The sequence below is a fragment of the Lepidochelys kempii genome, chromosome 9 (assembly GCF_965140285.1).
Source record: "Lepidochelys kempii isolate rLepKem1 chromosome 9, rLepKem1.hap1, whole genome shotgun sequence".
Lineage (NCBI taxonomy): Eukaryota > Metazoa > Chordata > Testudines > Cheloniidae > Lepidochelys > Lepidochelys kempii.
This window is the reverse complement of record NC_136388.1, coordinates 15,812,391-15,839,580: the sequence shown is the minus strand read 5'-3', so window position 1 is coordinate 15,839,580 and position 27,190 is coordinate 15,812,391. Positions and strand designations below refer to the sequence as shown.

The 27,190-nt window shown below is 41.3% G+C and overlaps 1 protein-coding gene across 1 annotated transcript in view; it reads left to right on the top strand.

Annotated features, from left to right (window-relative positions):
* Positions 1–27,190, top strand: part of FNDC3B (fibronectin type III domain containing 3B) — a 357,908-nt gene that overhangs the window by 14,359 nt on the left and 316,359 nt on the right. The gene's annotated exons all lie outside the window — the stretch shown is intronic.

The following is a 27,190-nucleotide window of genomic DNA, read 5'->3' as shown; positions in this document are numbered from 1 at the left end:
TTCTGATTAATTTGCTGAGGGTATTCCTTGCATAAGGAGCAGCATAGAAGAAAGTGAAATCGCTTGTGGGACAAGTGAACAAATTGATATGGAAGCTGGCATCATTGGTAGAGTTGGGGGCAGGGGATGCTTCACAAGTGGATAAATAGGAAGGAGCTAAGTTGTAAAGACCAGAAACTTGCACAGGATCTTGTGCGGGTTTGGGGGAGGGGCAGGGGGAGAAGGCAGGAGAGAACAATATGGTCAGAATGACTAGACAAGATAATCTTCACAGTGTTTTGAATGGACCTGAAGGGAATGAGTTGGGTATTAGGGAGGTTTCAGTAGTTGGGTTTTAGTAGCAGGAGACAGCAGATGATGGGTTTCTGAATAGCAGTGTTAGTTGTTTGGACAAATGGAAAAGATGTATTTTGGAGATCTTATAGAGGGTAAAAAACAGCAAAGTTTGGACATGGCCTAGATGCGTGGGTTAAGAGGGAGGTTGGAGTCTGGACACCCAGTTTGTGCTTTCGGTGGCAGGGAGGGTCCATAGTGTTGCCAACAGCAATGGAGAGTGGAGAAATGAGGAGTTAAACTTACGTCCGAAATTAAACTTCAAAGCACAAATTTCAGTGGTGTTGTCAGAAAGGGACCCTAAAATGCTTTACGCTGTGTTTGTAGAGCTGAACATCTTTTTTTGTTTCCCCTCCCCTTTAAATAAGTGACATTATTAGGTATTGGAGAAGAAGGACGAGGCATCAGAGACACAAAAAGGGTACTGTTACAAGAACAGTGTAAAGAAAAAATGGAATCTTAAATCTTGTGCGGTGCAAAATGATTTGTTAATTTAAGTGAATGCTCCACTAAGGAGAATTAACTTTTTATGCTCTACTTCTGCATGTTTTCAGCTCTGTTTGGAAAATTACAGTCCTGTTGTCTGTTGGAAGACAAGTAATACAGTAAATGTCTTGGACATAAAGACAAGGATTAGTTTTGTAGGTTTAAAAACTGAATATATTGCCATTTAGATTCATAACTCTTTAGGCTGTTAGACAGAACAGTATATCTCATTGTGCCAAAACAGGGGAAATTCTTGCTCTAGATTATTATAGGCGCTCTGGTAGTCTCAGTAATTCGTTTTTATCTACTCTGAGGATCAGAGCAAAACAGAATTTTCTGAGAATTATCCATGTGCTTGAGTCTCCCTGCTTTTATGCTGGAACAGCTGTTACCTGTGTGACTTCCGTGCACAATGCTTGATTTGATATCCTCAGGCCGTGTTTGCCAATAAAATAAAAGAGCAAATAAAAAAGGTGCTTCATATCAGCTGACTCTCCATAGAGAGCAACTTATATGGTCAAAAATAAAGTGACTGTTTTCATATTTATGCGGACTCTCGATGTGTTGTGTTAAAGTTCGGGATATGTCACAGTGGATCTGTCCTGGCGTCTCAAGTCATAGAAGTTATCGAGACTATTTCCTAGCATTCCACCGTTGCATTCTCACCCCAAATTCTGGACTCAGTACAAAGATCGGCACTGTCCCTCCCGTGAATGTCAGGACTGGTAACTGTCTTAGCCCCGGTCTACACTACGAATTTAGGCCGAATTTAGCAGCGTTAGATCGGTTTAACCCTGCACCCGTCCACACAACGAAGCCATTTTTGTCAACTTAAAGGGCTCTTAAAATCGGTTTCTGTACTCCTCCCCGACAAGGGGATTAGCGCTGAAATTGACATCGCTGGGTTGAATTTGGGGTAGTGTGGGTGCAAATCGACAGTATTGCTCTCCGGGAGCTATCCCAGAGTGCTCCATTGTGACCTTTCTGGACACCACTTTCAACTCAGATGCACTAACCAGGTACACAGGAAAAGCACCAGGAACTTCTGAATTTCATTTAGTGTTTGGCCAGTGTGGTGAGGTCATCAACACAGGTGACCATGCAGTCCCAGAATCGCAAAAGAGCTCCAGCATGAACCGATCGGATCGCCGTGCTATCAGAACTCCGTTACAAGAGCCAAAATGCCAAAATATTTGAAAAAAATCTCCAATGGTGTGAAGGACAGAGGCTATAAGAGGGAACCGCAGCAGTGCCGCGTGAAAATTAAGGAGCTCAGGCAAGCCTACCAAAAAAAAAAAAAAAAGAGGCAAACGGCCACTCCAGTTCAGAGCCCCAGACATGCTGCTTCTATGATGAGCTGCATTCCATTCTAGGGGGTGCAGCCACCACTACCCCAACCCTGTGCTTTGACTCAGTCCAAGGAGTGGGACGCAACACGGAAGCGGGTTTTGGGGGTGAGGATGATGATGAGGAGGAGGAGGAGGAGGTTGTAGAGCGCTCACAGCAAGGAAGCAGAGAAACCGGTTTTCCCAACAGCCAGGATCTGTTTATTACCCTTGACCTGGACCCAGTACCCCCCCAACCCACTCAAGACGGGCTCCCGGACCTTGAAGGTGGAGAAGGCACCTCTGGTAAGTGTACCTTTGTAAATATAATACATGGTTTAAAAGCAAGTGTGTTTAATGATTAATTTGCCCTGAAGACTTTGGATGCATTCGTGGCCAGTACAGCTACTGGAAAAGTCTGTTAAGGTGTCTCGGGATGGAAGGGAAATCCTCCAGGGACAACTCAATGAAGCTCTCCTGGAGGTACTCTAAAAGCCTTTGCAAAAGGTTTCTGGGGAGGGCAGCCTTATTCCATCCTCCATGGTAGAACACTTTACAACGCCAGGCCAGTAGCACGTATTCTGGAATCATTGCATAACAAAGCATAGCAGCGTATGGTCCTGGTGTTTGCTGGCATTCAGGGAATATCCATTCTTTATCTCTCTGTGTTATCCTCAGGAGAGTGATATCATTCATGGTCACCTGGTTGAAATAGGAGAATTTTATTAAGGGGACATTCAGAGGTGGCCGTTCCTGCTGGGCTGTTTGCCTGTGGCTGAAAAGAAATCATCCCCACTGTTAGCCACGTGGTGGGGGGAGGGGTGAAGCGATCATCTCAGAGAATTGGGTGTGTGTAAGGGGGGCACATGTGCTATGTAATATTAACAGCTTGGTTCACCGTGAAAGCATCTACTCATTGTTCTCTAAAATGTGTCTTTTTAAATACTACTCTCCCTTTTTTTCCTCCCACAGCTGCAAATGTTTCAACGCTCCCCCTATTATCTCCATCCCAGAGGCTAGTGCAGATAAGAAGGCGAAAAAAATGCACTCACGATGAAATGTTCTCTGAGCTCAAGCAGTCCTCCCGCACTGAAAGAGCTCAGCAGAATACGTGGAGGCAAACAATGTCAGAGTCCAAGAAGGCACAAAATGAACGTGAGGACAGGTGAGAGGAGAGGTGGCGGGAGCAAGAGGAGAGGTGGCTGGATCAAGACGTTAGGTGGCGGCAGCGTGATGAGAGGAGGCAGGATGCAATGCTGAGGCTACTGGAGGATCAAACTGATATGCTCCAGCGTATGGTTGAGCTGCAGGAAAGGCAGCAGGAGCACAGAATGCCGCTGCAGCCCCTGTGTAACCAACTGCCCTCCTCCCCAAGTTCCATAACCTCCTCACCCAGATGCCCAAGAACGTGGGGTGGACGGGACGGGACGCTTCGGGCACCCAACCACTCCACCCCAGAGGACTGCCCAAGCAACAGAAGGCTGGCATTCAATAAGTTTTGAAGTGCAATGTGGCCTTATCCTTCCCTCCTGCCTTCCTCCACCACCTCACCCGGTGCTTCCCTCCTTCTCCACCCCTCCCAGGCTACCTTGGCAGTTATCCCCCTATTTGCATGATGAATTAATAAAGAATGCATGAATTTGAAACAACAATGACTTTATTGCCTTTGCAAGCGGTGATTGAAGGGGGGAGGTCGGTTGGCTTACAGGGAAGTAGAGTGAACCAAGGGTGCAGGTTTTCAACAAGGAGAAACAGAATTATCACACCGTAGCCTAGCCAGTCATGAAACTGGTTTTCAAAGCTTCTCTGATGCACAGTGCGCCCTGCTGTGCTCTTTTAACCGCCCTGGTGTCTGGCTGCGCGTAATCAGCGGCCAGGCAATTTGCCTCAACCTCTTACCCCGCCATAAACGTCTTCCCCTTACTCTCACAGATATTGTGGAGCACGCTGCAAGCAGTAATAACAATGGGAATATTGATTTCGCTGAGGTCTAACCGAGTCAGTAAACTGCACCAGCGCGCTTTTAAACGTCCAAATGCACATTCTACCACCATTCTGCACTTGCTCAGCCTGTAGTTGAACAGCTCCTGACTACTGTCCAGGGTGCCTGTGTATGGCTTCATGAGCCAGGGCATTAAGGGGTAGGCTGGGTCCCCAAGGATAACTATAGGCATTCCAACATCCCCAATGGTTATTTTCTGGTCTGGAAAGTAAATCTCTTCCTGCACCTGTTCAAACAGACCAGAGTTCCTGAAAATGCAAGCGTCATGTACCTTTCCCGGCCATCCCACTTTGATGTTGGTGAAATGTCCTGTGTGAGAAGTACTCCTTTCGGTTTATGTACTGGCTGCCAAGGTGGTCCGGTCCCAAGATAGGGATATGCATCTGTCTATAGCCCCACCGCAGTTAGGAAATCCCATTGCAGCAAAGCCATCCACTATGACCTGCACATTTCCCAGAGTCACTACCCTTGATAGCAGCAGCTCAGTGGTTGCATTGGCTACTTGAATCACAGCAGCCCCCACAGTAGATTTGCCCACTCCCAACTGATTCCCGATTGACTGGTAGCTGGTGTTGCAAGTTTCCAGAGGGCTATTGCCACTCGCTTGTGAACTGTGAGGGCTGCTTTCATCTTGGTATTCCTGCGCTTCAGGACAAGGGAAAGCAAGTCACAAAGTTCCATGAAAGTGCCCTTACGCATGTGTAAGTTTCGCAGCCACTGGGAATCAACTCAGACCTGCAACACTATGCGGTCCCACCAGTCTGTGTTTGTTTCCTGGGCCCAGAATCGGCATTCCACGGCATGAGCCTGCCCTGTTGCCACCAGGATGTCCAAACTGCTGGGGCCTGTACTTTGAGGGAAGTCTGTGTCAATGTCCTCATCACTTTTGTCACCACGCTGCCGTCACCTCCTCGCCTGCTTTTGCAGGTTCTGGTTCTGAACATACTGCAGGATAATGTGCAAGGTGTATACAATGCTCATAACTTCTGCAGTGATCTGAGCGGGCTCCATGCTTGCCGTGGTATGGCATCAGCAGGAGAGCAGAGTTGCAGCGGAAGTGGTGGCTGATGACAGATGCCTCGAGAATAGATATTTATAGAGAACGACGAGAGGATCTGCGAGGTGGATTCATGAGAGCAGAGTTGCAGTGGAAGCGGGAGCCAATGACAGCCAACATGGAGAAATTCGCTATCGAGACAAGAGCAGGAGAGCAGAGTTGCAGCGGAAGCGGTGGTTCGATGACAACAGTTAGCAGTCCTGCTGCACTGTCTGCTGAAAGTAGTATGGCATCCGCATGGAAAAAAGGCGCAAAACGATTGTCTGCTGTTCCTTTCATGGAGGGAGGGGCAACTAACGACATACCCAAAACCAGCCGCGACAATGTTTTTACCCCATCAGGCATTGGGAGCTTAACCCAGAATTCCAAGGTGCGGCGGAGACTGCAGGAACTGTGGGATAGCTACCCACAGTGCAACGCTCCGAAAGTCGACGCTACCCATGGTACTGTGGACGCACTCCGCTGACTTAATGCACTTAGTGGGGACACACACAATCGACTGTATAAAATCGATTCCTAAAAAATTGACTTCTATAAATTCGACCTAATTTCATAGTGTAGACATACGCTTAGACTGCCTTATTACTAACCACGCTTGTGCTATACCTGGTTTAGTTTAATACTGCCTTTGTCTTCTAGGACTTGATCCTGATCCTAGTGACTCCAGTAGGAGGTGGTATTTTTGCTTTGTTTTGTAACCTCAAAGAAAATAGGATTGTGCCTTTCATGCTTGTGGATCCTCAGTTCATTGTATCCACTGGCCTGGTTGGGTATGTCCCCCTGCAGCGTGTTCGCTGATTTTTATCAGCTTTTTTGTGCAAATGCTCCATAAATGTTGTTCAACTATTTACCTGTTCATTCACCTTCCTATCTACCCACTCATTGGCACGCACAAGTCCACAAAATGTCAAAAGTCATGGACATTTTAAAAAGCTCATGGGGAAATAGTGGTCTCTGACTCCTGAGACCTGTATGCAGTGTTGTTATAGCTGTGTTGGTCCCAGGATATTAGAGAGCAAGGTGGGTGAGCTGTCAGCTCGAAAGCTTGTCTTTCTCGCCAGCAGAAGTTGTTCCAGTAACAGATATTACCTCACCCATCCTGGAGAGCTGTTACAGATATGCAGACTTAGTATAGCTAGGTTAAAATCAACACCCCATCAAAATCCAGTAAACTCATAATTCGGGCTGGTATTAAATCCATAACTCACTTTGCTGTATGCAGCTACCTGAGGTACTGCAGTTTACACAGAATATCAAATCAGTTTGTGCTGAGGCCCTCCCTGATGTAGGATTGTTGTGTGCAGTGTCTTTAAGGTGCAAATAAATGGTGAGCTAAGAAAGAGTGTGAGCCTCAGCTATGAATTTCCAATTTTAATTTCCAGTTTAAGGTTAATCCGAAAATATTTTAACTGTGATTTGTGTGTTTAAATGTGTTTGCTTTTGCTTTTTAACTGCTATTCAAAAAGTAATTCTGGTGGAAGTTAGAGAAGGAAATGTTCAAAATGCATATTATTTACTTCATATTTTGAATGCTGAAAATGCAGATATGTTTTCAAAGGAATGGAATATGCTTTTATTTTTTTAAAAAAGTATTATATATCTGACTGTAATTGTTACTTTAGAGCCAGCATGGTTGCCTCATGCGTATGTACTTGAGTCTCAATGTTTTGTTTTTTTTTTAAACTTGATAGAGCCACACAAAACTGGTCTGTTAAACAATATATAAGAGCAAAGTCTTTTTGTCGTTTTTATCAACCTGAATTTAGGGCCAAATTTTTAGTATAAAAACATTCTCTCCCAAACTGACATTGTTAATGCCATCCTTTAGTCTGTTGCAAATTGTTATGGCTGGAGTTATAAGAAACCTTAGAAGAACCTAGAGCCGCACAAACAGCGCCACTATAATAAGAATTCAATAAGACACCCTGAGTGCTATACCACGCCATTATTATTACATTAGGATAATAAATCCTGTTAATAGGCAAGGAGCTCATGGTTGATTCAGATTTTGTCACTGTACAGTATGTTCCAGCTTTGATTAATGAAAGTCTAAGAATTTGATTCTTCTAATATGATTTCATGTGGAACACCTGGAATGCTGCTGGTGTACCATAAGTTGCATGATATTTCAAGTGTTAGGTAAAAAGAAACAAAGGGTCAAATTCTGTAGTACTTAATGGTGCAAAACTCCCACGGAACTTGGTCCAAAATAAAGGTGGGGAAATGATCCAAACTGTTAAATAAATACTCTGCCTGGGCTTTAATTTAACAGATTTGATGTTAGTTTCTCATACCCTGTGCCTGTGGTGTAATTTACTTTTTTAATTAGGCTCTATTGAGCATATGGCTGGGGATTTTTTTGCTATTCCATAAACTGTTCTAACAGGGTTATATTTTTGCGACTTGGCCAGTTCATTGGTGCTTATCATAATAACCAAACAGAAGATGCATGTCTTGGTTCTGTCTGTCTGTCTGAGACTTATTTAGACATAGAACATATACTGTAACTCATTTAAAATCCATTAATCACATGGAGATACGTTACAGGGGGCAGTGGTTGCTATGCAGAGCTGTGACAATGGCTGTGCTTTCTGGCAGTGTTGAAATAGAGAGAAATGGTGTAGCTACATGATTTTCTTAGTGTTTTCACAAGCTTTTATATGGCAACATTTTATCAGTTATATTTCCTTTTCCCCTAGATGATCTTAGCAGGAGCATCCAGATCTGTTAAACTGCTTTGCACAATGGCTAGGAAATGGTTATGTTCGTGCAAGTTATGCAGCCCTAATGCAAGGAGTTGTGTGGGTAACATAACTAAAGGGATCTCTGATCTTTTTCTCAGCAGTGATTGTCTAGTTCTGGATAATAACACAAGATGTAGGAGTGAGCCAGGTCATTGAGAAACTTCTGTAACAAAAATCTGTTTACCATTTAGAGATGACTACATTTTGATTTTCAGTGTTGTCTGAATAGCCTGCATCAAGATGTCGCTGGGAGTTGTTGGATTGGCCTTCAAGGACAATGTTTATATATAAACATATAAACACTGAAGTTACACATCAGTAGTTTTATTTCCTCTTTATATTTCTTGCTCATTCAGTAAAAGGAATGCCCTAGATCTTGAGCAAGCTGTGGTATGACAGTTTCAGTTTCTCCAATTTGCTAACTATTGCACAGTCTTTCTGTTGGCAGTGCTATTGTTTTAAATATCTGTTTGAGCTAACTTCATGTCCCTTATCCAACCAGTAGGTTGTTTGGGACATAGCTTATTAAATGTGACATACTTTAAAGTGTCATATTGGTTATGAGGAGACAAAGCGAACGGGGTTACTGGTACTTATCTGCTCTACAAACGGAAATAGAAAAGATAGGAGAGGTAGAATATGGAGGGGTAAGAGAGAGAAAGTGTAAGCAAAAGCAAGATGAAGGGAGGGAGCAGTCTGAGAATAGAGAGCATAGCACCATTTCTGATAAATGTGGCGTTTTTGGGGCACTTTTGATCTGTTGTGTTAGGGAATGATAATTACAATAGTACAAGATCCATGACAAGCTGTAGATGATTTGTTGGACAAGTGCCAAAGAACCCCCTCCTAAACAGATGGACCAGTGATAATTTTAAGGTTTCATATCTTCCTCTCTGTCAGACTTGGAATCAGATATTATGTACCATTGGAGAGTTAGAAATGCTGTTCCTATTCTCAGGCGTTGTCTGTATGGCAGTGATAAGTGCTTCCTTCGGGGCACCAGACAAGCATTACTCAAATTTTGAGACTGTTGGCTTTGTGAACCTGTCATCATTTAAGAACCTACAGTATCTTGTAAATGAAATATGGACAAACCTATTAACATCCTGTCTCATATGTGACTATGATTGGCTTTGCTCAAAGGTGACATTATCACTGTTCGGTTTTAGCATTGAGGATAGGACAGATTTATTTGGAAACACTTTGGTTTTACTGCATCTGTAAAACTCCAGGGAGTGCTGGATAGGATATGAGGTGCTCCCTTCTGGCTATGCATTAGCAATGTGGCAGTTACTGATCTGTCATTTTACTTTGAGAAGGAATTACAAAATTTTGGCCCAATGCCTGGTCTAGCTCCAGATGGTCAGAAAATATTTTGTATTCAAGTCAGAAAGTATATTGGAACTACAGGCTGGATCGGTCCACTTTTCTCCTCTTCTATCTGCTGCAGAGTTATTTTTCTATTAATTATGTGAAAAATGGTTGCCTCAGTTCATTGCCTTGACTGCTCAGCCATGCTCAGGCTCAAGACAGTAGAAGGCTAGTGTGTGAGGTCTTCTACCTCTTTTCTATTTTTTTTTTTTTTGCTGGTGCCTCCTCTAATAGGGCCATGTTGGATGGAACGTTTCTGGTTTTTCATCAAAGTGGATAAGACCCAGATCGTCAAAAGTATTTAGGCTCCTAAATCCCATGAGGCTGTGGGATTTAGTTGTATGACATGAGATTAAAGGTGTTTCTCTGAACACTGGATCAGAGAGATATGAAACTGCATGCAAGACACCATTGAGAATAATTATGTTTAAAGATTTCAGAATGTAAGTGTTGAGAAATACCTTTTTTTCCCACTCATAGTCAAAAATGTTTTCTTTAAGCGGGGCGGAAAGGCATTTTTCACCAGGAATCTTTTAAAATGTGTTTAGTGTGCATGTGAGGGTATTTATTTATTTTTGTTAAAATTTGGTCTCAAAATTCAGATGAAACTCTATTTAAATACTGGATGCTAACACACTGTGTTCCATTGCAATACTATCCTGACTGTTTATTAATGGAGGAAATTTGAAGTTCATTAAGAAAATGTTATATTTCATTTACACCTCTGTAGTACCCATGGTTACACATGGTGTTAATATGAACACACAGACAGGATCTTCATGTGCTTTTGGTTTTTGTAGATTGCTCTGGTTGACAGACACAAACAATTTAGTGAAAATTTAATTAATATCTTCTGTATGATTCTTCAGACCCCAAAACTTGTATCAACTTCATTAGTAATCCATTCCCTGGACAAATCAAAACCAACTGATAATTTAATTGACCATTTAAAATATATTAAACAGAAATGCAGTCCCCCAGGTCTCCTGCCTCATCTCATACAGTAAAATCAACCCCTTACTGCAGATGGGATGCAGCATTGACCTCGTAGTGAATTGGGTATATTAAAGTGATGGGTCACATACTTCTTCTCTAAAGAAACTAAAAGGACAGACTACTGTATCTATTTTCTAATGGTACAAAGTATCTAAATGGTACATGGTATCTAAATGGTACTGTTTAGTATATTCATTCTAGAGTATGAACATGTAAATTCAAGTATAGATCACTGAGTTTCAGCCAGTTCCTAAGTCTTCAATTTTAAGTAGAACAGAATTTGCTTTTCTATTCTACCTACTATGCCCAAGATAATCCGAACATATATTCAATTTTTGCATTCTCTCCCCTGATGCTTGATTTAAGAACCACACAAACGATAAAGGAATTTGACTTGACTTTGCAGGGGAAACAGTGAAGCTGATGTTATTCAAAAGTGCTGTCATGCACAAAGTAGGCAACTGAGGCAGGGGGAGAGGAGAGAAATAGAAAAATATTGTTTTCTCTAATCTCTCAGTTTAGGAACTACTTGTAACCCTAATAGGTGAACATTTAATGTGGTTGCTGTAGTCTGTTCGAGCCATGACGGGGTGTTGCTGGAGCATTACTAAATATTGAAGGTTGATTTTCAAAGCTGACTTAAGAGATTTAGGTGTACGACTACCATTGAAGCGAAAGGAAAATTACTGAGATTTATTTCCCCTTCTCCAGGCCCTTGCACACCTGCAGAATGTTGTACCTAGTGTGTGTACAGAGGGAAGCTAGCATGCCTGATGGTATAAAATGACCCCAGTGAAATCTGGTCAGCTGCTATAGCTCTGGTGCATCCTCGTTCTAGCATTCTTCCTACTGGACAAGCCAGCTTTTCCCTTAGAGTTCAATATCTTTGAAAATATTTCTTGGGCCCTCACCAGTTAGGGTAACAAATATGACCTTTGATTCTCTTTCTGTTATGCTGAGCTAAGCCACCCTACTGTTGCTTTGTGCAGAATTAGTCAAGTGCAGAAGAACCATGTCATGTGAAAATGTTAACATTGCCATAGTGCATGTATATATGTCATAGAGAAGTTGCAGAACTGTCAGCAATAAATCATGAAAAAGGGAACCATGCAATTAGAGGGGCTGCCTTCTGGGCATGTAAAATTTGCTTTCTATTAATTAGTCATCTTTAAGAATTGTGCGTTTCGGTTGCTGTTTAATTATCCAAAAATATATTAACCCTATTTGAAGAATGTTTGATTTTTTTTTTTTTTTTAGTACAAATGTTAGTTTAATAAACTGATCTTTTTAAATTTGGTGCTTTCTCAAAATGTGGTAAAGAGGATTATACAACTTAAAAAAATAATATTTTTTGGTTTTCTGCATCTCAACTGATAAATAGTAACAGCTGGGTTTACAGGCATGTTAGAAAAGGCCTTCACCTTTTTGCCTAATGCCAAAGAGTCATACACTTGGGGCTTGTCTACCCTGGCACTTCACAATGCTGCAACTTACTTGCTCCTGGGTGTGAACCCCCCCCCCCCCCCGAGTGCTGCAAGTTTCGGTGCTGTAAAGTGCTAGTGTAGACAGTGCACTAGCGCCGGGAGCCATCCCCCTCGTGGAGGTGGTTTTTTCTTTTTGTTTATGGCGCTGGGAGAGCTACACGACTGCACAAGCCATGTTGAAGCGCTGCTGTGGCTGCCCTGTAACGTCGCTAGTGAAGATGTGCCCTTAGATGTAACACTTAGGCATGGCTGTACTATGGGACTGTTGTGGCATTGCTACGGTGCTGAAGCTATGCCGGCGTAACACATAGTGTAGATGGAGCCTACAACACCTCCCAAAGCGATAATAGGGCAGCGGAAGCATTCTTCTGTCCAGCTAGCTAAGTCTACACTTACACTTGTGGTTTGGTCAATATAGCTACAATACTGTACGCAGAGGGGGGAGATTTTTCAGACTCCTGAGTGCCTTAGTTATTTCAAACTGAGAATAATCTAAGGCCTGGTCTACATTTAATATTTAAAGAGCTTGAACAATAGAAGTTGAAAGGGGAATATTTTCTTCATAAATATGGGATTGATCCTGCAGTCTTGAAGGCAGTGCCTGACAGGCCTGAGTAAAGACTGGAGGACTGGATCCAAAGTCATCAACAATGAGTACATTGCCTATTCTCTTCCCTTTAATACGTTAACTTCTAATATAAATCAGATTACACTGAATACTGTTGTGTTTACATGAAGCCAATCAACATATTTCCATTTTAGTTTAAGAAAAGGTAACCAGGCCAATTTTTTGCATTAAAAAAATATTTATGATAATCAAAACATCTGCATTTCATCTTGCTGAAGAAGTTAAGGGATTTGCGTGGAAATGATATATTCAAAACAACTGGAAGGGGTTTGATTAATGTGAAATACATTTTACACTAGTTAATAGTTCTTTGTGGATGCAGACTCACTTGTGCACCTCCAAAGTAGGAAAGATGTTGATTGAAAAAAATAAAATTGGGTCTTTACAACTTTAGAGCTGGAATGCATAACAGTGAATCACTGTTTATGCTAGCCCCAATACTTTGAATTGGAAAATCAGCATGTACAAGTAAGTAGTAGAAGTATTATCTAACTGATCGCTTGCCAGCCAAGCTGAACTTGCTTTGTTTGATATTGACTCGCAGTGTTCTTTCTCTGTAGAAATGCTTGTGTCAGTGAGTGGTTAATATTTCTTGGGCAGAAGAATATGGATTAAATAGTCATGCACATTTTCATCTGATTTATTCTCTTACAACATAGGAACAAAGGATCTTGTTGACAAAGCTGTTTTCTCTGACAGGAACAGGAAAATAAATCAGTGCATCTGAAGCCAGGTTTCACTTTAAATGAGACAACGTGGATTATGCAGTGTTGTTGCAGCCATGTCGGTCCCAGGACATTAGAGAGACAAGGTGGCTGAGGTCATACCTCTTATTGGACCAGCTTCTATTGGGGAGAGAGACAAAGTTTTGTGCTTACACAGAGCCCTTGTTCAGGTGAAGACAGAAATTGTTTTGTCTCTTTGTATTAATATAATTTGGGAGCTTGTGTTCATCCATCAGTGCTAGAGATATAAACAAAAGCCAAGCAAACTTCCAGATGGTGACAGAGTCTGGGTATGAGCCACTTAACAGAAATAATTAAGTGTGTCTGCCTCTATACCACTTTACAAAACAGCCATCTTTCCTTGTTTATGAGTTTGAACTCTGTCATTATTAGTATTTACTTAATTGAAGAGCAAGAAGAAGTAGAGTGGTGCTGAAACGGAACCCGTAGGATCACTGTTAGAACTCTGGCTATGATTCCTTGCAAACAAAGTGAGAATTAGCTTGCAAGTACTCCAGGCTTATAGAATGACCGGATGCTCCCCTTTTAGAGTTGTATGAACATTCAGCGCAGAATTAACCTTGGCTTGAGTTTGACCTGGACTTGCAAACCAGTGGTGGTTTCATATGCATCTTTTTTTGTGCCAACAAACCTCTTTTTGTTTTCTGTCTGGAACGCTAGTATTATACTGAGGCTGCAGTAATTTAATGCAATTAAAACGTAAACAGCATTTGCTGGGAAGTGTTGGCATGGGGCAGGTCACATGGTATTTTGCATTGTGGTCACTCTCGCTTAACAAGGGTGCTAATTTGTGTCCAGAGTGTTGATAGCATTTTTTTTTTATATAGACACATATCCCTGAGGAGCTGGACTGACTTATTTGCAGTAGCATCCACAATTTGCGAGGCATTTTCTAAATATTTAAGAAAGACAGTATGGAGATCTCGCAGTCTGCAGACTTGAAACTGATATCACACAGGCCACAAAGCAGGCATCATGGAGTAACACCTTTAGTCACCCCTACTGTCTTGGGTAGGCTGTATATGCCATTACCTATTCATTAGCCAAATTTTAATAGTGATAATACTTGGCTGTTATATAGCACCTCATCAGCAGATCTCGAAGAACTTTACAAAGGAGTAAATTTAACTGCATTTTACAGTTAGGGAAACTGAAGCACAGAGAAGTGAAATGACTTTTCCAAAGTCACAAGCAAAGCCTGTGGCAGAACAGGGAAGAAAACTCCCAGTCCAGGGCTCTGTCCACTAGGTCAGACTGCCTATTTTGTTTGCAAAAGTAGAGTAAAATATTTTTTAATTATGGTAATAAATGTTTTTAATTAGAGACCCAAACTGTAAGATTTAACTAATATCTTAATCCAACTCTAAACTTCCCTAAGGCTGTGGAGTGGTATTATTCAGTTTAGTATAGCAGGCAAGTTTAGAGTTACAATATTGGAACTAGAAAAGGAGTACTTGTGGCACCTTAGTCTCTACTCCTTTTCTTTTTGCGGATACAGACTAACACGGCTGCTACTCTGAAACCTGTCAGTGTTGGAATTTGAATCTGAATTTCTTTACAGTTTGATGCTTGGGGTGGGCGTGTTTCAGGCTTGGTGTCCTACTTAAAGCCCTGCTGTAATTTTAATTTGAGGAGTGTGTTTGATATATCTCTCTTTTTTTTCCCTCCTCTCCAAAATGAAAATGACAAGACACCACCCTCAGGAATCTATAAATGTTCTTTGAGTACACCTCTGAAAATGTCTACTAACTGAAGATCGTGCCAAAATGTTAATATGGCATAAAGGGTGTAATTATTCCACTTTCCTATAATAAAGAATTACAGTTTGTGTATAGGAAATGTTTTGAAAGACAAAAAGCAAATCTTGGTGACCCAGTGTGGTGGTTAAGTTTGTAAATGGTAAGAAAAACTATGTTTAATACTAGTAAATGCTAATAAAGTGTTCTCCGACTGGTTTATGAATGTTATAATTCTTGACATCTGATTTGTATCCATTTATTCTTTTACGTAGAGACTATCCAGTTTGACCAATGTACATGGCAGAGGGGCATTGCTGGCACATGATGGCATATATCACATTGGTAGATGTGCAGGTGAACAAGCCTCTGATAGTGTGGCTGATGTGATTAGGCCCTATGATGGTGTCCCCTGAATAGATATGTGGACACAGTTGGCAACGGGCTTTGTTGCAAGGATAGGTTCCTGGGTTAGTGGTTCTGTTGTGTGGTGTATGGTTGCTGGTGAGTATTTGCTTCAGATTGGGGGGCTGTCTGTAAGCAAGGACTGGTCTATCTCCCAAGATCTGTGAGAGTGATGGGTCGTCCTTCAGGATAGGTTGTAGATCCTTGATGATGCGTTGGAGAGGTTTTTGTCCTAATAATTTTTCCTCTCACTTTTCACTTCAGTATTTTAAACGGTGAGTTTTATTTGTTCTAACTGAAATAGATAACAGGAATTGCCGTACCAGATCAGATCCAAGGTAGGTAAATTAGACTGAAATTAGTTTTTCTATAGGTTTCAGAGTAGCAGCCTATAGTAATTCTTGAATTATGCCCATAACTATCAAAAGAGTCTCATTGGCTGACCTGATGGAATATATTTTGACTGAATGTACAAAAGTAAAACTCCTAGTTGATAAGAATTTTGTGCATGCAAAAATTGCAGGATATGAACAATATCCCTTTAAATGTCCAAAATCCATTGGTTTTGTTTTTCTTTGTGTGTTCATATAATTTTAAAGCCACGTTAGAATTCTTTGAGTCTGATTTTTCTTGTGTGAAGTAAATCAATGCATTTCTTTAAGGTAGCTGATGAAGGAAAGCCTCATAGCTGCTATGCATGCAAAGCTTGGCCGATGACTCTGGCTTTAGTGGCCACATTCATATGATAGTTTTTAAAAACCAAATGGATAGCAACAACTAAGGTCTTGCAGACATACATCTTGTACAATTGATGCCGTTATTTTATGTTAAACTAAGCGGCGTCAGCTGCAGCTTTTGACTGGTCCCCTCCTTTTAAATACAAAGAGTCTCAGAGTCTGTTTTTTTTTCTTTCAAATCACTGAATGCTAAATAATGACCCTGTCACATCTACTTGTCTTTGGCAACAAAACACCTTCCTGATTCCAAAGCAGAAGCAGTCACTGATATATTTTTCCAGCACAAGAGAGGAATATTTTTGGAGATATAATAGTGGAAGTGGGAGAAGTTGGCATTGAATGAGCTATCTAACTTAGACATTTGTAGTGCAACCAGCACTTAGGAAGAGCAATCCAAATGCTAAGGAATGTCAGTGAATGCTCTCTGTGCCCGCCCTCCCTCTCCAACCCCCTCCCCCCCAGTAAACACAAAAATGTTATAATAGCTGAAACATCGTTAACAAATACTTCACCTAATCAGTTCCCCCCCCCCCCCCCCCGCTTTGCTATTCCAGGTCTGGCATGGTATTTACCAGAGGTGGTTTTTACCACCCAGGGAAAAACTACTTAGTCTCAGTTTAAGGCATTTTCTGTTTTAAAAACTGTTTCATTAATGCACACCATATTTACACTTAGCTTTAGCTATATATTCAAATTGTGGTTATGTAAAGCAGTAGATCTGTAGATTAATTTGCACTTGTACAGATAAGTAAAATTGTGGTGGGGGTAATACTCATATATGTAACTACAATACTGAATGTACACATTTTGGTTCATATCATGACTCACATTTCAGTTTTTCAATATTATATACACAAAAGTAAAAAAAAAATTGATTATGTGAGAATGTCAGTAATGCAGATTTGCAGGCTTGAAGCATTAAGAAGCATGCAGAGTTGCAGACAACCAGTCCAGGTCCATCTGGCTGTGCAGCATTCAAGCATTCAAGCTGGTTGCTTAACTTGCTGGACACTGATGCAATAATTTCCCCCAGTTTCCTGATTTAAACCGGGTTTAAACTGTTATTTACCAGCACGCTGTCCTATGCTACTTTTTCCCAGGAAGTTGTCAACCCTGGCTAAATGTGCTGCTGTGTAGAGAAGTAGTAACTTTCCCTGTGTGGTTAGAGATGGGTGGACCTCAAAAAACCTTGTGGTTGTCTCAGGGAAGTTTGGATATATATTCAGAATTTTTGATGTTCTCCCTATGGTGTCTTTATAATCACCTTCCTTTTTAGGTCTCTACTTCCTGTTTCCTCGGAATTGTCCACTGGCTCTTGTACCTTTTATGTTTGAAGTGATCTCTTGAGTCTCCTCCCACAGAGAGAATACCAAGGCCGTCCTTCCTCTCCTTGGTATGTGGATATGGCTTTAAAGCCACATGCTGGTTCTCTTGTGGGCTATGGATCTTTGCTGATCATTCACTTCTAGAATTTGGCATTAAATCACTCTTTAAACAGAAGCTGAACTTCAGATACATGTGAAAAATGAACTTCATAGATAAAGCCTGGTCATTTTTGTTAATTAATATGCGTCTGCTGTTTGTCAAAGGTAATTACTGTAGTACCAGAAAGATAAACAGAAGTTCAGATGGAATACAGCTCAGCTCTAATCTACTAGTCACATTAAAATCCTTAGCATAAACTATTGTGGGGTATATTGCTGAAACAAATGAGATGGCTGCACTGGGATTTTTATGACTGGGATCTTCATGAAAGGGAGTGTAACACTTTTTGAAGCATATGCAGCAATTATAATGTAAAAACAAAGCCAAATTATGAACAAATTATCAAAGACAGATATCTGTGTTTATATACTTACCAATTTCTGGAAGGGATGTTAAAACTTTGAAAACTACTAGAAGCTTAGATCTTTTTGCTGGGAAAAGAAAAGTCCCAAATATTAGAATCCATACAAAAAGAAATGTGTTGCTCTGCTTCTCGGCATTTGGCAAAGCCTGCCTAGAACATACACTTTTTGGGTTGGTATGTACTGTTGTGTCTTCCTACATATGTAGTCAATATCTACCACATTGTGTGTCTTGCGTTAATGGGCTTAACTCTGTTGATTTTGGCTGAATTTATTGCAGTACTTGTTGTTACTTCCCAGATATGTCCTCTATACCCTGCCTTGCGGAAGTGTGAACTGTATAATCTATTAGGTCTCTTCTAGAGGTAGGCGTGAACCAAATCCTGGGATCTCAACACCTACAGACTTGGGGGAATTCAAAATTCAGAGCTGAACTTTGGGGACTCCATTCCATCTTTAGACCTTTCCATTTCAATTACCATAATGCAAAAGTTTTTATTAGAAACAATTGATATATTTTGCGTCTGGGGAAAAACATCCTGATGGGGTTTTACATACCAACTGTTCTGAATTCTAACCTACAATTCTTTCTGTCTAAATCAGTAATTGTTTCACTTAAAACAACAAAAAAAGAAATCTCTGTTATTGCCCAAATTTCTTTCCAATACTACTCATCTAACCATAACTGTAATATCTATGCAAAATTCTGACAACCAGGACCCAGTTAAGCCCTGGTGGAAGTGGGCACCTATCCCATTGAATTCAGTGAAAATTGTCCTTGTTGACACAGAGGTTCTGTGTCTGGGACCCATAATAGAAAACCTTGTTCTACATGATCAGGTTGGTTTGTTAAGGAAAGACTTATTTGGACAACACTCACAAACTTTGCAACGTTATTCCCGTACAGAAGATACTACTGCTATTTCCTGGGACTCAAGGGAGCCATTTAGTATCAGAATTTTTGCATGTTGAAATTTCTACTCCACAGTAACCTGTTTTGCTAGAATTCTTGGAAAGGGAAATCAAAGGCATGGTGGTACCTAAGCTCAGTACATATAATTAAAGTACATATAATTAAAGTTAGCCTGGTGTCTGAAAGGACTTTACATATTTTAAATGGTTGCAGTGACATAGAAGGTGACCAAAGTGGTGACATTCATTTCAGATTAGCTTTATATGTTCATTAGATTCTTAGTATGATGCTTAGATGTCCGTGCTAGGTGTCCTAGAAATATCTAACACGAGTAAAATGGATGATTTCCTAACAATCTATTATGTCCAGCCATGTTAGTTCCCATATTTTATCAAAAATAGAAAACTTCTGATGCTTTTTTAGTTAGAAAATTAGTAGAACATCCTACCCCATTAGTGTTTAAAGACTATTTGCTTGCTCGAAATTGTATAGCACGACTGGTAGGTAATAAGGTAATATTGTTGTTCATTAATAGAAGATTTTGAGTAATTTTGTTTGTAAAACAAAATCACTTAGCTGTTTCAACAAAACAGTAGTCACATGTCTTGAAAAGTTGTCATTAATAAGTGATGACAGAGAGCATGGATTTGGGATTTTGATAATCAACTGCCTTAACCAGACAGATTTTGAAATATTCATAAAAAAATTAAATATCAAAGTGGATCTGGAGTAATGTAGCTGTTCAAGATGTTTCCAAAAACTATCCAAATATTTTCATGGTCCTCTTGTTGTTAGATTGGGAATCTTTTTGAATGAGGAAAGAACATTTATTAGTCATAAACGCTTTTAAAAAACCTATTTAACTTTCTATAATAGGTCTGTATTCTCAGAAATCCTGATTAATAAATGTCAACTCATTTTTTGCACAGAGACTTCTCACAAGTTGAGAGATGAGTGTGAGAAAAAATGTTTGGTTAGATGGTCTTTGGAATCTTACTGTATGCTGGACTGGGACTCATTGGGATTAGTCAAACTTTGCTGCAAGAATCAGGCAGGTCACATCAGTTAGTTTAAAAATGGAGTCTTCATAAAACTAAATATAGCTGTTACTTAGTGTTTTACTTTACAACTTTAATGTACTGTACCAATATTAATTCTCACGTCTCTGTGAGGGTGTGGGCAGGCAGACATGGTTTACTTCTGATTTACAGATGGTGCAACCCAACTTATGGAGAAGCTTAGACCAAAATTTTCAAACTTTAGGCACCCAATTCCACACTTTAGTGCCTGAATGAGAGGCCTGGTTTTTCTGAAATGCTGTACAATTGCAGATTCTATAAGACTGTGCACTTGCAGATGTCCAGAACATCTGAAAATTGGGCCTCCTATTTAGGCACCTGAAAATGGAGTTTGGTGCCTAAAGTTAAGCACTCAAATTTAAATATTTTGGCTTAAGTGACCCGTCCAAAGAAACTCATTGGCAGAGCTGGGATTCAAATTCAGGAGTTCCTTGCTTCAATTCTCCAGCATCTGACTTCTAAGGAGACTGTTTCTCTGAAGCCTGAAATTTATATTGACTCCATCTCTCACTTGGATTTTCCATACAGAAAACTGCATAGCTCATATAATCATGAGGGACACAGACATTTCAGAACTCTTTCCAAACTTTGCAACATTTGTTTACATTTATCTTTATTTAGGAGACACACAAATTTGTGAACTCACAAATAAAAGTAGCAGAGGTTTACTTGTGTTTTAGAGAATTGTCCCTTTTTATTTTCTATTGTACAATAAAAGAATTAAGTAGTGGTGTTTTCTTTTAAAGAAGTGTGCTGCTTAAAAATGATACAAAGAGCTTGATTCTCCACCTGAGCTGAGCTGCTTCTCTGACCCAAGTACACCCTGCTGCCAGACAGAGGAGTTCTGGTGCAGGAGGTGGAGGACAAAGGTGGTGTGGGAAATGGCAGTGTGTGTTGGGTGGTAACTTTATGCAGGCAGTGATTTCCCCCTACGGGAATTCTCCAAGGAGTAATTCTCTCTGCTGTGAGTTCACTTTGCTCTACATAAGCAGGGCAAAGTGAATCTGGGAGACTGATATTTCCGGCCCGTATGTTTAACTCCCAAGTCATTCATTTTCTTGTTCTTCCAGTGTTGGCGGAAATAAAGTCAAGAGGATAAACTGGAATCAGTTTTCTAAAGCCAAGTAACGTGGTAGAAACATTCAAAGGACAAAACGCTATAAGACTGGGAATAATGGACACTTAAATTCTCAGGATAATGATTCTTGAGGTGAAACTGCAGTTGCCAGAAATAGACTATCAGCAAATAGTTTTAACTATGCCTCTACCTCGATATAACACGAATTCAGATATAATGTGGTAAAGCAGCACTCCAGGGATCAAAGCAAGTTCGGTATAACTCGGTTTCACTTATAATGCGGTAAGATTTTTTTGGCTCCCAAGGACAGCGTTATATTGGGGTAGAGGTGTATTTTAATCTTGCTGTACCTGGGTGTTCTCTAAGGCACCAAGAGAGAAGTACCAATTCAGAGAATAGGACTGTGCAGGACCAGTAATTGCCTCCTGCTATGCAGGACTGTGACTCTGGGCAATGTGCAGAACATAATGGATGGTTTTGCAGCAGTGGGGTTCCCAAATTGCGGTGGGGCAACAGATGGCACGCATATCCCTATTTTAGCACCAGATCGCCTTGCCACAGAGTACCTCAACAGAAAGGGCTTCTTTTCTATGGTTATGGAAACACTGGTGGATCACTGGGGATGTTTTATCAAAATCAGTGTGGGGTAGTCAGGGACAGTGCATGACACATGCATCTTAAAGAACAGAGGACTGTTCAGAAAGTTGAAAGCAGGGACTTTCTTTACCAACTGGAGGATCACCATTGGGAATGTTGAAATGCCAATCAATAGTGATCCTGGGCAACCCAGCCTACTCCTTGCTCTCATGCTCATAAACACTGGCCACCTCGACAGCACCAAGGAGTGCTTGCCTCAACATCAGGCTCAGCAGGTGCAGAATGACAGTTGAATGTGCCTTTGATTGTTTGAAGGGTCGCTGGTGGTATTTACTTACAAAATTGGACTTCAGTGAGAAAAATATCCTAATGGTTTTAGCTGCCTGCTGTGTCCTGCATAATATATGTGATGCAAAGAGGGAAAAGTTTCTGCCAGGGTGGAGATGGAGTAGCTGTCTGCTGAATTTGAGCACCCAGATACAAGGGCTATTAGAATAGCGCAACACAGAGCTATACAGGTCAGGGAGGCTTTGAAAGACCATTTTAATAGTAAGCCAAAATAGTGTGAGTTGCTGTAGTGTGCTCTACCTGGCCTTGCTCCTTTGCGGCCCAGTATGACTCTTTTAGTGATTGCTGTGTATGCAAGAATATAACATTGTCAATGCACTTATTAATATTGTTTGTGAATGATGTTACGGGTTGTGTGACACAATGCAGTAACATGAAATTTGTTGCTATCTGACCTGCTCAGCACTGGTCAGCATATGTTGTGAACTAATAAAGATCAATTTTGTTCCTAAAAATAGAATTTTATTCTGTAACATGAACTCGGCAATTAAAAACAACCTTTTCAAACTCAACAAATTAAGGGAACAGAACTTATGAAAGGGAAAGAACAGATATTTCCATTTCAGAAACACATACATCAACCGTAGCTTTCACTAGTCAGTGTCTGTGAAGCTGTGATTGTCTTTAATGTCCCCCTGGGTGGAGTGCTAGGGGTGGTGCACTGACCCTGATGCCATTGGAATGTTGAGGGGGACTATAGAGATGTCCCGAGATCGAGTTCTCTAAGGGCTGCAGAAGGAGGCAAGCAAGGGGTGGGCTGCAGGTCCACCAGGGTCTGCAGCATCTCTGTTTGTAGTCTGAGAAGTGCAAGCATGTCCTGTTGCACGTCCCTCTCCTCTTCCTGTGCCTTTCCCCTCTCCACTCTATCCTTTTCCACAGTGTCTGCAAGGGTGATCGTACAAGCCCTGTGCTTGTTGTCTGATGGAGCACAGGCTTGCAGGATCTCACCCAGAGTCCTTTTCTTTTTCCTCCTTATCTTGCTCAAGTAATTCCATGGATGTGAAGGAGGAGACCCTGAAGGCTGCAATGGCAGCAGCTACATGTACAACAGTCGGTGGTATCATTGTCAGTGTATTCATGATGGAAATCAAAACTTAAGGTGCTGAACTCACTCTCTGTGCTCCCCAAATGTTGTAAGCACTACGTTCTCACTTCTGATAGGGATTAACTGAGCCCGGTGCCAGTCACAGCACCAGCCACGGTGAGGATGGCCCTTTGGAGGTTGGGGAAGCGAGGAGGGAATGGCTTGGTTGCATGATACTACTGGTATAGGGCAATGAAACTGAATACTGGCACCGTTTTTCACAGGGGTTGTTGGTTTTAGCCGATATCTCACTCCTTAGGGTAACAGAGTCAGAGAGAATGCAGCTGCTGCTGGCATCCCGATGCTACCCAGGCCGATATGCTGCTATCCTAACTGGTGCCTGGTGAAGTAATCACTGAGTAGTATGGAAAATGTCCCACTTCAGTGGAAGAAATAAGGCAGCCCTCCCCAGAAACCTCCAGCAGAAGATTGCAGACTACCTCCATGAAAGTTTCTCTGAGAGCTCTACAGAGGATTCACAGGACATCCTGGTTCACTTAAACAGACTTCTCTGCATGGGTCCCCACTCCCTAACGCTGGAGAGAAATGACAAGCAGATAGCAACTCTACTTCTCTGGTTGTTCCACTACCTCTTCTAGCACAAATAAAAATGAGTAAATCAAAAGATGTGTCCTGCTACTTTGGGGATTCCATCCCTGTAAATTCAAAGTAAACTGCATACTTACCAGAGGTTCTTTCCCTTGCATCAAGCTTGCCCATCCTCAACTGTTGGGACTGGCTGAACTGCGGTGGAGTCTAAAACTGGTCCTGGCTCACTGTGAGCTGGATTCCCTGGTCGCCAGTTCTCCATGCTCCTCCTCGCTGTTCACGGCAGGGGCCTGTGACTTGGGCTCTTTGGAGGTTTCTGTGGTGCCCTTGGGGGTGGTAGTCAGGTCTCTGCCAGGTATGGTATGCAGTTCTTTGTAAAAGCAGCAGGTGTGTGGCTTGGCACTGGATCGATTATTGGTCTCTCTGCCCTTCTGGTTTGCCTGTTGCAGCTCCTTGGCTTTCACAGCACAGTGCTGCTGGGCTCTGTTGTAGCTCTTCTCCTGCATCCCCTCGGCAATCTGCTCATAGCTGTCCATGTTTCTGCATCTGGTTCAGAGCTGTGCCTTCATGGGCCCAGGAGATCCAATATCTCCTGTCTGCTCCAGGCAGGAGTGTGTCTGGAGCATGTAGTTGGCATGGTCAAAAGGGCAGTTACATTCAATAATGAAGAGCAGCTAAGTGTGCTCGTCAAGCCGGGGAACTAGGAAAAGGAAATTAAAAAATTCTTGGCGCTTGATCAGCTGATCCCTGGGCAGTGGAGTTCACAATGGTGACCAGAGCAGTTAGTTTGGGGTATTGTGGGACAGCTGCTGGAGGCAGTTGACGTAAGTAATGCAGTGTTTACACACTCACTGCATCGACCTAACTACATCGACCGTGACTCTACATTGCTCAGGAAGGTGATGTTATTAAATAGGCATAGCAGAGCACTTAGGTCGGTGGGAGCCAAATTTAAGTGAAGACACAGTCACAGGTTGCAAGACTGCTTATGTCAACCATCGACCTAACTGGGTAGTATTGACCAGGCCTGAGTTATGTTGGTTCTTCATTGCTACCAGGAGTTTTATAGCAGAAAGGCCCACATTTTTAAAATTATTCAGGCCCCTAATTCCCATTCAAATCAATGGAAGTCAAGACACCTAAATATTTCTAAAAATCTGGCCCTAAAATCTTATTTTTGCCACTAAAGTAATTAGGTGTGACTCCACATAGGTGCAGAGATCTGATCTATGGAGTAGAAAGATGCAGTTTTTACATTGTCATTGAAGCCATGTTGGTACCAGGGTATGAGAGGCGTGGTCGGTGAGATAATATATTTCATTGGACCAATTTTTGTTGTTGAAATAAACAAGCTTTTGAGCTTACACAGAGCTCAAAAGCAATTTTTACAGTCACTTTTCTGTGTAGAGTTGCATTTCAAAGAGACTATTACTGATAACTAGCAAAATAAGGCCTACACTTAACTCTTAAATTGCAGCAGCAAGTCTTGGGTGGTAGAGAATTTCTCCACAGGAGGATAACAAAAATCAGTGATATTTAGGACTATTGTGAAGTAAGAATGTAGATTCTAGAAATTGAGAGCTCAACCATTTCCCCATTGAAGGTGATGGGAGTTTCATTACTGACCTTTCTGAGAGAAGAATCATGTTTTGAATGGGTATATTTTCAGAATGCAGACTGTCAAGTTTGAATGGCTTTCAGCAAGCTAGTCTTAAATGCCCTGGTCAAAGCTTTGTTTATTGCATAAAGAAAGAGGAAATCACTGAGGGCATTTAAATATAACCAATGCTTACGTTTGTAGTTATACATGTTTAAACAGGTGTGACCAAATCTCGTGCTTCAGGGCAAATTGATTGCCTTAGGGATCATGAAGACATTGTCTTGCCTCTCTGAGGAGATTGGCAGGACATATTGCTGGGTTTCTTTTTTGCCTTCCTCTGGTGTGGGCTACTTGCCAAGTCGAATCAATACCACAACCTCTTTCCTTAGAAATACATTGTTCTTCTTGGCCTGAAGTAGCCCAGATCTGTTAACTTTCAGGCCATGTTGCAAAGTTGCTTTTGGGAAGGAAAATGCCATTGAAGGGTGATGTGTTTTCTTGATCAGCTTATTAGGTTTTCTATGGTAATTTTAGGGGCTGCTGCTTTATTTTTTTTGTTGGTTGTTGTCATAAATATAAAAGGAAGGGTAAACACCTTTAAATCCCTCCTGGCCAGAGGAAAAATCCTTTCACCTGTAAAGGGTTAAGAAGCTAGGATAATCTCGCTGGCACCTGACCAAAATGACCAATGAGGAGTCAAGATACTTTTGGAGAGGGGGGAGAAACAAAGGCTCTCCCTGTGTGATGCTTTTGCCGGGAACAGAAAAGGAATGGAGTCTTAGAACTTAGTAAGTAATCTAGCTAGATATGCGTTAGATTCTGTTTTGTTTAAATGGCTGATAAAATAAGCTGTGCTGAATGGAATGTATATTCCTGTTTTTGTGTCTTTTTGTAACTTAAGCTTAGAGGGATTCTCTGTGTTTTGAATCTGATTACCCTGTAAGGTATTTACTATCCTGATTTTACAGAGGTGGTGATTCTTTTAAGAACCTGATTGCTTTTTCATTGTTCTTAAGATCCAAGGGTTTGGGTCTGTGTTCACCTATGCAAATTGGTGAGGATTTTTATCAAGCCTTCCCCAGGAAAGGGGGTGTAGGGTTAGGGAGGATTTTGGGAGGAAAGACGTTTCTAAGCGGGCTCTTTCCCTGTTTATATATTTGTTAGACGCTTGGTGGTGGCAGCAATAAAGTCCAAGGGCAAAGGGGAAAATAGTTTGTAGCTTGGGGAAGTTTTAACCTAAGCTGGTAAAAATAAGCTTAGGGAGTTTTCATGCAGGTCCCCACATCTGTACCCCCTAGAGTTCAGAGTGGGGAAGGAACCTTGACAGTTGTATTTTTAAATAACTAAGAGAACTTAGGGTTTGTCTACATGGCAAAGAAAAACCTGTGGCAATGATTCTCAGAGTCCAGGTCAGCTGACATGGGCTCTCAGGGCTTGGGCTGCGGGGCTAAAAATAGCAGTATAGGTGTTTGGGCTTGGGCTGGAGTCCAGGCTCTGAGATCTTCCTCACAAGCTCCAGCCTGAGCCTGAATGTCTACACTGCTATTTTTAGCTCCAGAGCCTGAGCCCCACAAGCCTGAGTCATTTGACCTGGGTGGGCTCTGAGACTCGGCACCATGGGTCTTTTAATGCACTGTAGACATGCCCTTAGAGTATAAAATACTCACCTTTTTTGCTTAAAACTTTAAATATTTATTATTATATTATATATTAATATTATTGAGTTTGTCATTCAAAGGATTGTTGTGAACAGTTCTTCCTTTAGAAAAATCATCAAAGCTATATAAGGTAGAACACCCATGGCACCAACATACAGCTTTACTCCACTCTTTATAAGGGGACTTGTTAAGTGGCCATAAGTTTAATATTCCAAAATACTGAGGGGGAAAATATTCTGTTTGGATCAGTAACTGGTTAAAAGATAGAAAACAAAGGATAGGAATAAATGGTCAGTTTTTAGAATGGAGAGAGGTAAATAGTGGTGTCCCCCAGATGTCTGTACTGGGATCAATACTGTTCTACATAGTCATAAATTATCTGAAAAA